At 50.0% G+C, this 10,902-nt stretch overlaps 1 pseudogene; it reads left to right on the top strand.

The window, feature by feature from the left end:
* Positions 1–10,902, top strand: part of LOC112550753 — a 43,673-nt pseudogene that overhangs the window by 27,250 nt on the left and 5,521 nt on the right.

Genomic DNA, 10,902 nt, shown 5'->3' with positions numbered 1-10,902 from the left:
TCCTGTCCAGTGGCTGTGCAATGACGTTAGCCAGTGCCTTCAGTACCCTCGGATGGAGCTCATCCGGGCCTGCTGACTTAAACGCATCCAATTCTTCCAAGTGACTCTGCAACATCTCAGGGTCAACGCTTGGTAGTCTGGCACCCTGCTGTTGTCTCTCTACAATCCCATTGTGAGACTTGTCTTGCCCCTCGTCTAGGAACACAGGCAAAGAACGCATTGAGGGGTTCAGCCTTGTTCCCCCTGTCTGTCACCAATTGCTTTTGCCCATCCAGTAGCGGTCCTACTCCGCCCTGGGCCTTTCTTTTACTTCCTATATATCCGAAAAACAATTTTTTGTTTTTGTTATCCTTAACTTGGGGTGCCAACCTCAGCTCCATGGTTGCTTTGGCCTTTCTAACTGCCTCCCTACAACTGCGAGCTGAGGGGGTATACTTCTCTTTAGAAATCTCTCCCTGTTTCCACTGCTTATATGCCCTCCTTTTTGCCTTTAGGTTGCTCTGGATTTTTCTGGTCTGCCAGGGTCGCCTCTTGGCCCCTTTCCCCTACATCGGGATCATCTCCCTTTGTGCCCGAAGGATCGTTACCTTAAGGTAACGATGGGGATGGGAGCCCAGCCACCCTTCCTGGGCTCCCATCTCGCCAAATCTCTTACTCTGCAGTGCGTCATTGACTAAATGCCTGAGTTCGCTGAAGTCAGCCTTCCTACAGTGTAGCACTTCCACCCTACTAGTTACCTTACCCATTCTACGCCTTATGATGAATTCTATTATTTGGTGGTCACTGTCCCCCAGGTGACCACTGATCTGTAGGTCCCCTACCATGTCATCCCCTGTTGCCAATACCAGGTCCAGTAAGGCATTCCCCCTAGTGGGACCATGTACCTCCTGCGTCAGGTGGAGGTCCTGTACACAGGATAGGAACCTGCATGAACAGTGGGAATTTGCTGTCGGCATCTCCCAGCAGATGTCAGGGTAGTTTAGGTCCCCCGTGACTACCACCTCCCTAGCCTTTATGGTCTCCAAGAGCTGCCTCAGGAGTTCCAAGTCTAGTTCTTCCCCTTGTGTGAGGGTCTGTAGCAGACCCCTACCACCAAATAAATCCCTTTCCCCTTGACCTCCATGTATCCTAACCCACAATCCTTCTACTTTCTCCTCCCATTCCATTTTGATAAGGGTCGATGTATAACGCTCCTTGACATAGAGCACAACCCCTCCCTCTCTCCTCCCTACTCTATCCTTTCTGTACAGCTTATAGCCCTCAATGTGTACTGCCCAGTCATGGGTGGAGTCCCACCAGGTTTCAGTTAACCCCACTAAGTCAAAAGTGTTTTCTGCAAGCAGGAGCGCTAGCTCATCCTGCTTGTTCCCCATGCTCCTAGCATTGGTGTACAGGCACTTGAGCCCTGTGACTGGCATCTTTGTTGCCCCCTGGCTCTGATGCTCAATGGGCCCCTTATTGCTTACCTGTGCTGTACTGCTGGCCGTCCCATGGATTGCAGGTTCCTGATGTTCTCCTTCTTCTGCCTCCTTGCCCCTGTCTGAGCTAGTATAAAGTCCAACATAGGAGATCAGCCAACCTGTTTCATAGATTTCATAGACATCAGGGCTGGAAGGGACCTCAAAAGATCGAGTCCAGCCCCCTGCCCAAAGGGCAGGAAGTCAGCTGGGGTCATAGGATCCCAGCAAGATAAGCATCCAGTTTCATCTTGAAGACTTTTACCTTTTGCTGAGAGGTGAAGTCCATCGCGCCCCAGGAAGTCCCTTGCCATGAAGTATGGGTCGTGGTCCAGGAAGCCAAATCCTGCATGATGGCACCAACTCCTGAGCCGCAGGTTGACCTCTCTGATGCAGGCGCTGTGATGCCTACTGCGACCTCTGACCGGGAGGACGGACAAGAAGATCACCTGCGCTCCAGTCTCTCTAAGCCTGGCCCCCAGAGCCCGGTAGTCACCCATGACATGGTCAGAACTACTCCTGGCCACGTCATTGGTTCCCACATGGATGAGGTGTCCAGCAGGTCTGTGTGCCAGAATTCCACTGTGTATGTTGAGTCCATGAGTGTCTGTACCTACTATGTAGGAGGCTGATGAAGTGCAGTTCATAGGCCCAGCTCTGAAAAGTGGTTTGTACATTCAAACAAGCACCTAACCTCATCACCAGAACTGAAGCCAACTTCCTGCAGCTCAAAACACAAAACCTGCCAACTATCTCCAGTACCCTCACAAGCTGCACACCAGAATCTATCAAAGACAAGAAAACCCAACTGCCCGTGGGGGCACATTCCTCACCAAAAAAACCACTCTGCCTCCAGTCTCTCAGGTCTGATCCTGAGAGGGAACAAATTACAATGCAAACCACTCTTCAGAGCTGGGCCTATGAACTGCACTTTCACCAGGGGATCGTTGGTCCTGGCATTTACGGGGCTGCTGCACCACCAGTAGCCCCACCAGGCCTCCCTACCCTGGCAGGGGGCAATTTTAGTGGTCATGCCCAGGCCCTGGGTCCTCCTCCTTCCCCATAGCCCGAATCCCACACCTCCAAGTTCGTCCTGGCAGGGGAATGAGATCAGCAGGGACATGTTCTTCCCCCACTGGCTGGTGATGCAGTTAGTGCCCCCTCCAGCTGAGAGTGGGGCATTACTCATCTTTTAAAAAATTCAAAAAAGGAAATTGGTGCAGACAGAGTGAGGAGGGTGACACTCAGTCCGTCTGCAGGTGGAGCTTGGGGAACCCCAGCAGTGGGAGGTTCACCCTTAGGAACACCAGCTGCTCCACCAAGGTAGGATCCAAGTAGGTGAGGTGGGGTGTCACAACATCCCCAGCAATGCTGAACACCCTCTCGCTTGGAACACTGGTTGGTGGACAGGACAAGTATTTGTGGGTAACCATGCACAGATCCTACCACATCTGCCTGCGGTTTGTCCAGCAGGCCAAGGGGTTGCAGTCCAGTGGAGCAAGTTATGTAGCCCCCAAAGCCTCAGCGCTACCTACCCAAGGCTGGGGTCTGGTGTGTTTGGACCCCAGCACTGATGCCCATGGCCCACATTGGCAGTGACTGGCATGGAAAAGACTGGCTGGTGCTGGCGCCGGTGCTGGGAGTGCTGGCATGGGACAGTGGATCCCCCTCTTCCACATCCCCTCGCCTCTGCACTTTGGCCTCCCTGACTTTGCTCACCAGCACAAGTGCGTCCAGTGATCAAGGGTTTTGGGGCTGCCATTGCACATGCTCCCCTTCACCCTTGGGTCGCAAATGCCTGCCATCATGTGGACCATACTGGACCGCAAGGGATCCAGCCGTCTCCTGATCCCCTCCTTCAGCTGCCTCACCAGTGCCTGCACGTCTGGTGACAGCGGCCTGCCTTAGCCAGGAACATTGATCCCCTCAAACTTCTCCATTTGGTTCTCCAGTTCCCTCACTAGGGGGATCACCTGGCTGAAGAGGGCACTGCCAGTGCTAAGGGTCTCGGTGGCCTCGAGGAAGGGCTTGAGGACCAGCAAGATCTGGGAGATGGTACCCCACTCAGCTCTGTTCAGGGGGGCACTGATCCCAATCTCCCCAAGCAAGGTGATCTCATGGATGGCCTTCTGTTGCTCCACCAACCTTTGATTCTGTGCTGCAGGATGCTCAGCTCTGCCCATTTCTCCCGCCACATTTTGCCCCCCTTGATGCTGCCGTGGAAGTAGCCCACCACCTTCCTGCATTTCAAAATCAGCTGGCTTGTAGCAGTACTGGTGGTGGTGCTGTCATCGGCAGCCCTGTCCCCCTCCAAGGCATCCTGCACTATGGAGGTGCAGCCTGTGTGCCACACAGCAGATGCCAACAAAGTTGGCATCACAGACAGCCTTCATCATATTGGCCCCATTGTTAGTGACTGTGAACCCACGGGTACGCTCGGCCAGCCCGAGCCACCCTTGCACCATGCGGTTCATGGCTACCATGACCTCCCTTGCGGCGTGGGAATCATCTAGCACCTCGGCTTGAAGTAGAGCCCACTGACGGCCTGACTGAGTGCATCAGTGCCCTGTGAGGAAGAGGTAGGCATGATCGCCACCCCGGCTGCTCCAGATGTCGTAGGTGAAGTACAAGGCTACCTGCGGCCCTGCCTCGCGTAGCTCCTTCCTCAAGTACTCCCTGCATGCCTGATGCAGGGAGGGCACCACCACCCTGCTAAAGGTGGTGGATGTGGACACTTTGTAAAATGGGGCCAGAAATGCTACAAACTGTCTGAACCCTGGCTGCTCAACTAAGGAGAAGGGCTGGCTATCCAGAGCAAGCATCTCCCCAGTGCTCTGGGTGATCTCACTCGCTTTGGGAACACACCATCTTTCTGTCCACCTTTCCCCCACTGGTCCAGGGTGGCCTGCCTCTGCTTTGGGGGTAAGAGGGGTTTGGAGTGAGCAGGGGACTTCCCTTTTGGCACACTTGCACTGGTTCCAGGCTGTAAGGAAGAAGGGCAAGGGGATGGTGCCTCCTCAGATGCAGCAGCATCGCCATGGTGGTGAAGTGTCTCATGTCCTTTCCCCGGCTCATGTGCCTTTGGCAGTGCTGGCAGATGGCAAACCTGGGATCATCTGCCACCTCAAAATGATCCCACACTACACTACTTCCCCACTTCTGGGTTGAGGGTGAGGATCCTGCCTTTTCCTCATTCTCAGCAGGCTGAGGCTGAACAGCAGGAGGAGCTGCCTCAGCTGAACCACTTGCCTCCACAAACTCAGCCTCCTCTGAAGTGCTGCTTTCCAGAGGAGACCTGGGTCTAAGGGAAACTTGAGGGGTGTGGAGCACAAACTCTGATCCCCCCTCAGTCCCCAGAATTGCTGGAGCCAGCGCACTCAGCATCCCTGCTTCCAACTCCAGCTCCTCCTTTGGCAGTGGGAGGCTCATGCTGAGAGCTGAAATTGGGGTGGGCAAGGCAGTGATTCTACTGCTGGTGCCCACTTCTGGACTGAGCGGAGGTGGTGCAGGTGCAGGGACGTTAGGTGCAGACACTGCTCCCACCTCCTGGCTCCATTGGTGTCATGGCTGCTGGGGAATAGAATGCGTCTGTGTTGGGGGGCTGGCTTACAGCTGTAGCCCTACCCCCTCTCCCTCCCCTGCCAGAGGAGCTGGCACCTGCCTTTCCAGCATGCTTTGTATTGATTTTTCCTGTGTTGCAAAAGGTCTGTGTGTGTGTGAATCCTTTTGTATCATGCGTTTTATTCCCTCTGTTGTGTGCATGCACTGGCTTCTTCTTTGAATGTTTGCTTCAGTGTTAAGGGTTATGTAAAAATTGGGTGTCGTCTGTCTTTTTTTGCTATGAATATCTGATTTTTCTCTATATTGTCTCTGTCTGTGTATCTGTGTGTGTACGCGCGCATACATGCAAGCAGTCTGTGCCTCCCTGCACCATGCTTGATCACACTAGCAGAGAAAACACACCTTTTTTTTTGGGAAACTTTGAAAAAAGAGAGTAAATATAAATTGAAAGAAAAATTGAATCATAATGCTATATGTATTAAATATTTTAATTAGATACTATAAGTGTTTTTTAGCATGAGGAAAAAAACCCAAAAAAACCCAGAAAAACTGGAGTAAAAAAAATATACTAACTTATCTGTTATCTTTGCTTCCATCACAGAACAATTTAAATAAAGAAATTAAAAGAGAAGGTAGAAAAAATATTTACCCAGGTTGTGGCTGTAGTAACCAATGTCGTATACTCAAGTTTAACAAAATATGAAGAGAGAATTAGAGATAAAGTGTATGCAATATCTAAAGAGTCAAGACTCTCATCATGTAATTCTAGTAGTGCAGCACACCTAATGAAGAGTTCTGCAATATATTTGGAAGTCTTCCTTCCTCCAGCACCAAAAAGGTCATCTTTACAGATATAAACATAAAACCCACCAGCTCACCAAGTGATCTGTACACAGTCACAGGAGGGAAGCCAACTCCACAGCAGTCTCAAAAGTCATCACTCACATCTCTGGAAAGTGAAATGTATAAAGGAGAGAATAGGAACAGCACCTCAATATTATAAAAGAATACACAAGGAAGTGATTTCTAGGTTTCCCCAAAAGGAAGTTCAATTCAGATAAGTTTCTTTTTAACCAAACTTATTCTAAACAAATGTGACGGGCTGCTAGTAGTGACTTAGCCCAGGGGTTTTGAAGGCATAAAAGATGATTGGAGGACTTGGGATTCCCTTGCCTCAACAATCAGGCCCCAGAGACTCACCCTCCATGTCCCAATTGGCTCCGTGGGTCACCTGGAGGGGGATAAAAGGGGCAGCGCAGCTGACTCAGGAGAGACCAGCGAGGGACCACGAGGAAGGAGTTTCAAGGAGCTGGCAAGAGCTGAGCCAGCGGGGTGGGAGCAGTTGCCCCAGAAGAGCCTGAAGGAGTGGGACCTGCAGGCAGCACTGGGGTCCTCAGCAGCGCGGCGTACAGCCGGCAGGAGAGGCTCCCCACTGGGCTCCTGGATCCCCTATGAGAGCCTGTGGCCAGCAGGAGGCGCTCCCCAGCTCCAGCAAGGTCTGAGCAGTGACCTGAGAGGTTTCCAGCTCTGCTTCCAGCTCCTCCAATAAGAGGCTAGACAGCTTGATGTGAGGCCGGGTAGCCAGGAAGGTCAAGACCCCTAGCAGGGTGGAGTAGTACCAGCACTGGTGGCTGTGTGGCAGAGGTTTCTGCCTACCATGTGGGAGATCTGAGTTCAAGTTCCAGCTTCAGTGACTTGGTGTGAGTTAGCTAACAAGGAGAAGTTCTTGCAGTGGAATGGGGCCATTGTGTTTTCTCCCCTCCAGGTACCGAGGCCCTATATTCCTTGTAATTTGACATTTTCTATTTTGTGCCTTTTGTATTTCCAGTAATACCAACCAGTATTGTTTGTTCTGCTGTTTGTGTTTTACATTTTGGTTAACCCCATCTTTTGTCAACTGGATGAATATGTCTATGACTGTAAGTGTCTAACCTTTGTTGAATCCTGCCCCTTCGGGGCATTGTAGCGTCCCTATACCACCGTGGTTTATACCGGTTAATGTTCCCAGTATTGTTCCCTCATTAAAGGTATATGGGGTACCAAGTCCCCATTGGTGGTCTGGCTTGGCTCTATAGGGGGAGGAGAGTCCCTACACCTCCCACAGCACTTGTGCACCTGCTTTGATCCCTTCAACTAGGGAGGGGTACCTCTTGGAGTACCACCTGGGTTACACAATAATCTGCAATACAAGATGCCAGGCCATACCCCCCCCCCCCCCCCCCCAAAAAAAAAAAACCAAAAACCCCAAAACCACGGATTTCAGGGGATATTTATTCAGACTTCATAAAAGATCTCTCCAAAAGCAGCATTTTAAAACAATTGTTTGCCCAGTAACCAGTAACAGAAATTCACGACAATGACAGCTTGAACCTGCTACAGGTGGCTGAGAATGTTGTAAAGGATGTTTTTATAAGGGTAAGAGACCTGGAGCATTCTGTCTGCATTTTAAAGAAGGCTCTCATTGAACTGAGTGAAAAATTGTTCTGTAGTCATTTTAAAAGAACTGATTATCCTGAGATTTTTTTATGAAAAGTCTCAGAAGGAAACTGAATTAGTTGCTAAAGAGATCGTAGCAAGTGTTTCTGTGAACTTTCTCAAGTCTTTGGTGTCCGGCTTAGCAACTGCCACAGATCAAGAACTTCTAACAAAAAGAAAAGAGTGGGACTCTGCTAGGGAAATGAACAGAATTTTTAAAACAGAAAGAAATAGTCATGCACAATCTGAATTAGCCGTTTAAAACCGAACACTTTCTTTGGCTTCTATTGATAAAGTAGCCAAAAAGACCGTTGAAAACGTTCTAGTTGTGCTAGAGTCATCTGTGGCCTTTCAGTTTAAACTGCAAATTTTCTGAAATACAGATATTTTCAACAGGAAGTTTCACTAGTACACAACAGATGCCACTCTCCACCCAGGGAGCAAATGAAATAGAAATGTTGTCATCTCAAATTATCGATTGTAAGATGCCAGGAGCAGGTAAAAGAATGCCATCTGAGTTAGAATCATTCAAGTTTCAGATGCATCAAGAGTAAGTAATTTGATTACAAAGGAAAGCAGACCAGATGCAGTTTTCAAAATTCAGAGAGACTCCATTCAAAATTGAGCATGTATGTTAGTCGTGCCATTTATAATGTTCTTGAAGTCATCCAGCAGAACATAGAAAAATCAGAGTAAAACAAACATAACAGATGAGATAATTGGGACCATATTGGACCAATGTAGTTAAGAGGTGGCTGAATTTACTTCAGCACTGAAGTTTGGAAATCTGCAGGTGGAAAAGCCTGGGGAGCATTTGCAAGTAATAAAGCTGGTTAGGGTGCTGTATGGTCTGCAGAAATGAAAATACCTTAAGGAAAAGCTTGCCCCCTAATTAATGTTCCTGGAATGGTGCTTTACTCTGAGGAGGAGTCAGAAATCAAAGAGGATATTCCATTTAATATACTCCAAATAGTCATTCAGTTCTCTGACTGGGATGCTCACACCAAAGCAGAGGGAACCCAAAAAAGTCTCCTTACTACACTGCAGGCCCCAGGCTGAGGTGTTCTAGGATATCACAGGAAACAAAAACTAAAGAAAAAGCCTGTACTTCCAAAAGGCCTCTGCCACCCGCTGGCAGGCCATTCTTAAGAAAGCCCTTCTCTGCACAGGACACAAAGCAGCCTTCCAAAGGGGAAGTGACATGGAGGTCAGTGTGTGAAGAGCAAGGGGAGCTCATGCCAAGTGAGCCCTTATGTCTGGCCAATGGTCTGTCACCCAAGACATTAAGAGAAGACCTAGTAAATAGATTTGTGTCTACAATTTTAAGCTCATTTTGTAGCACAGATCCCAAGCACAGAAGACTGGCAGAAAGTGAAGTGAGTGAAGTTGATGACCCACTTAAACAGCCCATAGAAAAAAGGTCTCAAAATGAAATGGGTGTTGTAGGAACTACAGAGGAAGATTCAAATGAAAAGTTTGAAGAAATGGTTAATCAAATGGTCCATTCTGCTCTGAGTAATGTCTTGCAAGAATCAAGCTCTCAGCAAGACATTTGCGATGATGTAACAAGCTCCAGAAGAGTTTTCCCAGAACAAGCAGCCAGCATAATACTGGATGAAATCTCCACTTGCAATCTAAATTTCACTATTCATGAGGATGCACCAACAGAAAGCCCCAGTGCTACTGAGCTTCACAGACTTGTTGACAGAGCATTTTCACAAGTCTCCAGTATAGCAAAACAGGAGACAGAAGGCTCTGCCGTGCTAAAAACAAGTGAACAAACAAAAGAAGTGCCACCAGAAGTAAAAGATATACCAACTGAAAAAAACCCTTTGTAACGGGCTTTCTTGGGGCCGGTCTGTCATTAGCCTGCCCACCCGTTTCTGGGCCAGCCACCCGCCTCCTCACCTCCCATGCCTTGATGATACATAATTAAGGCGTTAATTAGGTGGGAGGCTGCCCATTCTTGCCCCGATGCCAGGGGGCACTACCTGAGGCTCCGTTCCCCCCTTACACCGCAGCCCAAGCCTCACAGATGGCATCCACAGTTCTTAACGCCACCAGCCCCACGCTGGGCCCCAGAATCCTCCAGTCCAGACCCCAGCCAGATCCTTCCAATCAGGCAGCCTGCTCTGCCCTCATTCTGGGCTGCCTAGCTCCCTGAGCTCTTCTCCCTCTCAGGCGTGACCGCCCGCCCAGGACCTTTGGCCACACAGGCCCTAGCCTCACCTCCAAGGGCGGTCCGAACCCCAGGCCCTTAGCTCCGGGCATCCCTCACGGTGGGCCCCTGGCTCTTTTGAGCCTTCCAGCCCTCGCCCCAGCATTGATCAGTCCAGGGTGTTTCAAGTCAGGCTTCTGAGCCTCTAGCCCACTCTCTAACCTGGGTCTGCCTTCTTGGCCCTACTATGGGGTAACCCACCCAGTTGTGGGAGCTGGGGTTATTAAGGCACCCCAACCCCAACTTTTACCAGCGTTGTAGCTGGCCTGGCATTTCCTGGGGACTCCCACACCACTGAGAGCCCCACCAGGCCACCCATCCCCAGCAGGGTGCATTTTTAGGTCATGCCCAGGACCAGGAGCCTCCAAACCATCCCCTTAAACTCCTGCCCTTACCTCCAGGATGTTGCATACAGCCAGGCAGTGTTTCCGCCTGGCCTCCCAGCCGTCATTTGCTCTGTTTATATAGGTGGCCAGACTTCTAAAATGGCCACCATAGTCAAGCACCTGATGGCTGTTTGGCTCAGCCCTTAAAGTGGCAGGCACCAACAGTGCCCTGCCACACCCTTATATCAGAAACAGACCAATACTAAAAATCCAGAAATTGTGACAGAACATTTAATAGTTATTTCCATAAAAACAGTCTCTCTTGAAACACCAAATGCAATGGACTCTGGGAAGCCTAAATTAAGCCTAACAGGGCTAAGAAAAGTATCAGAATTAAGGGAGAGTTTTGTGGATGCTGATATTTCATAGATTTCATAGACATTAGGGCTGGAAGGGACCTCGGAAGATCATCGAGTCCAGCCCCCTGCCCAAAGGGCAGGAAGTCAGCTGGGGTCATTGGATCCCAGCAAGATAAGCATCCGGCGCTTGAACCACCTCCGGTGGCAGGCTGTTCCAGACCTTGGGGGCTCGGACAGTAAAGAAATTGTTCCTTATGTCCAGCCTGAAACGGTCTTGTAGTAGTTTATGACCATTCGACCTAGTTGTCATCCCTTGGGGCGCTCTGGTGAACAAACATTCCCCCAGATGCTGGTGGTCACCCCTGATAAACTTATAGGTGGCCATCAGATCACCCCTGAGCCTGCGCTTTTCCAGGCTAAAGAGCCCCAGGGCTCTCAGCCTGTCATCGTAGGGTCTGCTTCCCTGACCTCTGATCATGCACGTGGCTCTTCTCTGGACTCTCTCA

This window comes from Alligator sinensis, unplaced genomic scaffold (genome assembly GCF_000455745.1).
Source record: "Alligator sinensis unplaced genomic scaffold, ASM45574v1 scaffold387_1, whole genome shotgun sequence".
NCBI lineage: Eukaryota > Metazoa > Chordata > Crocodylia > Alligatoridae > Alligator > Alligator sinensis.
Note: the sequence above shows the minus strand (reverse complement) of the source record. Positions and strands in the feature narration are given on the sequence as shown.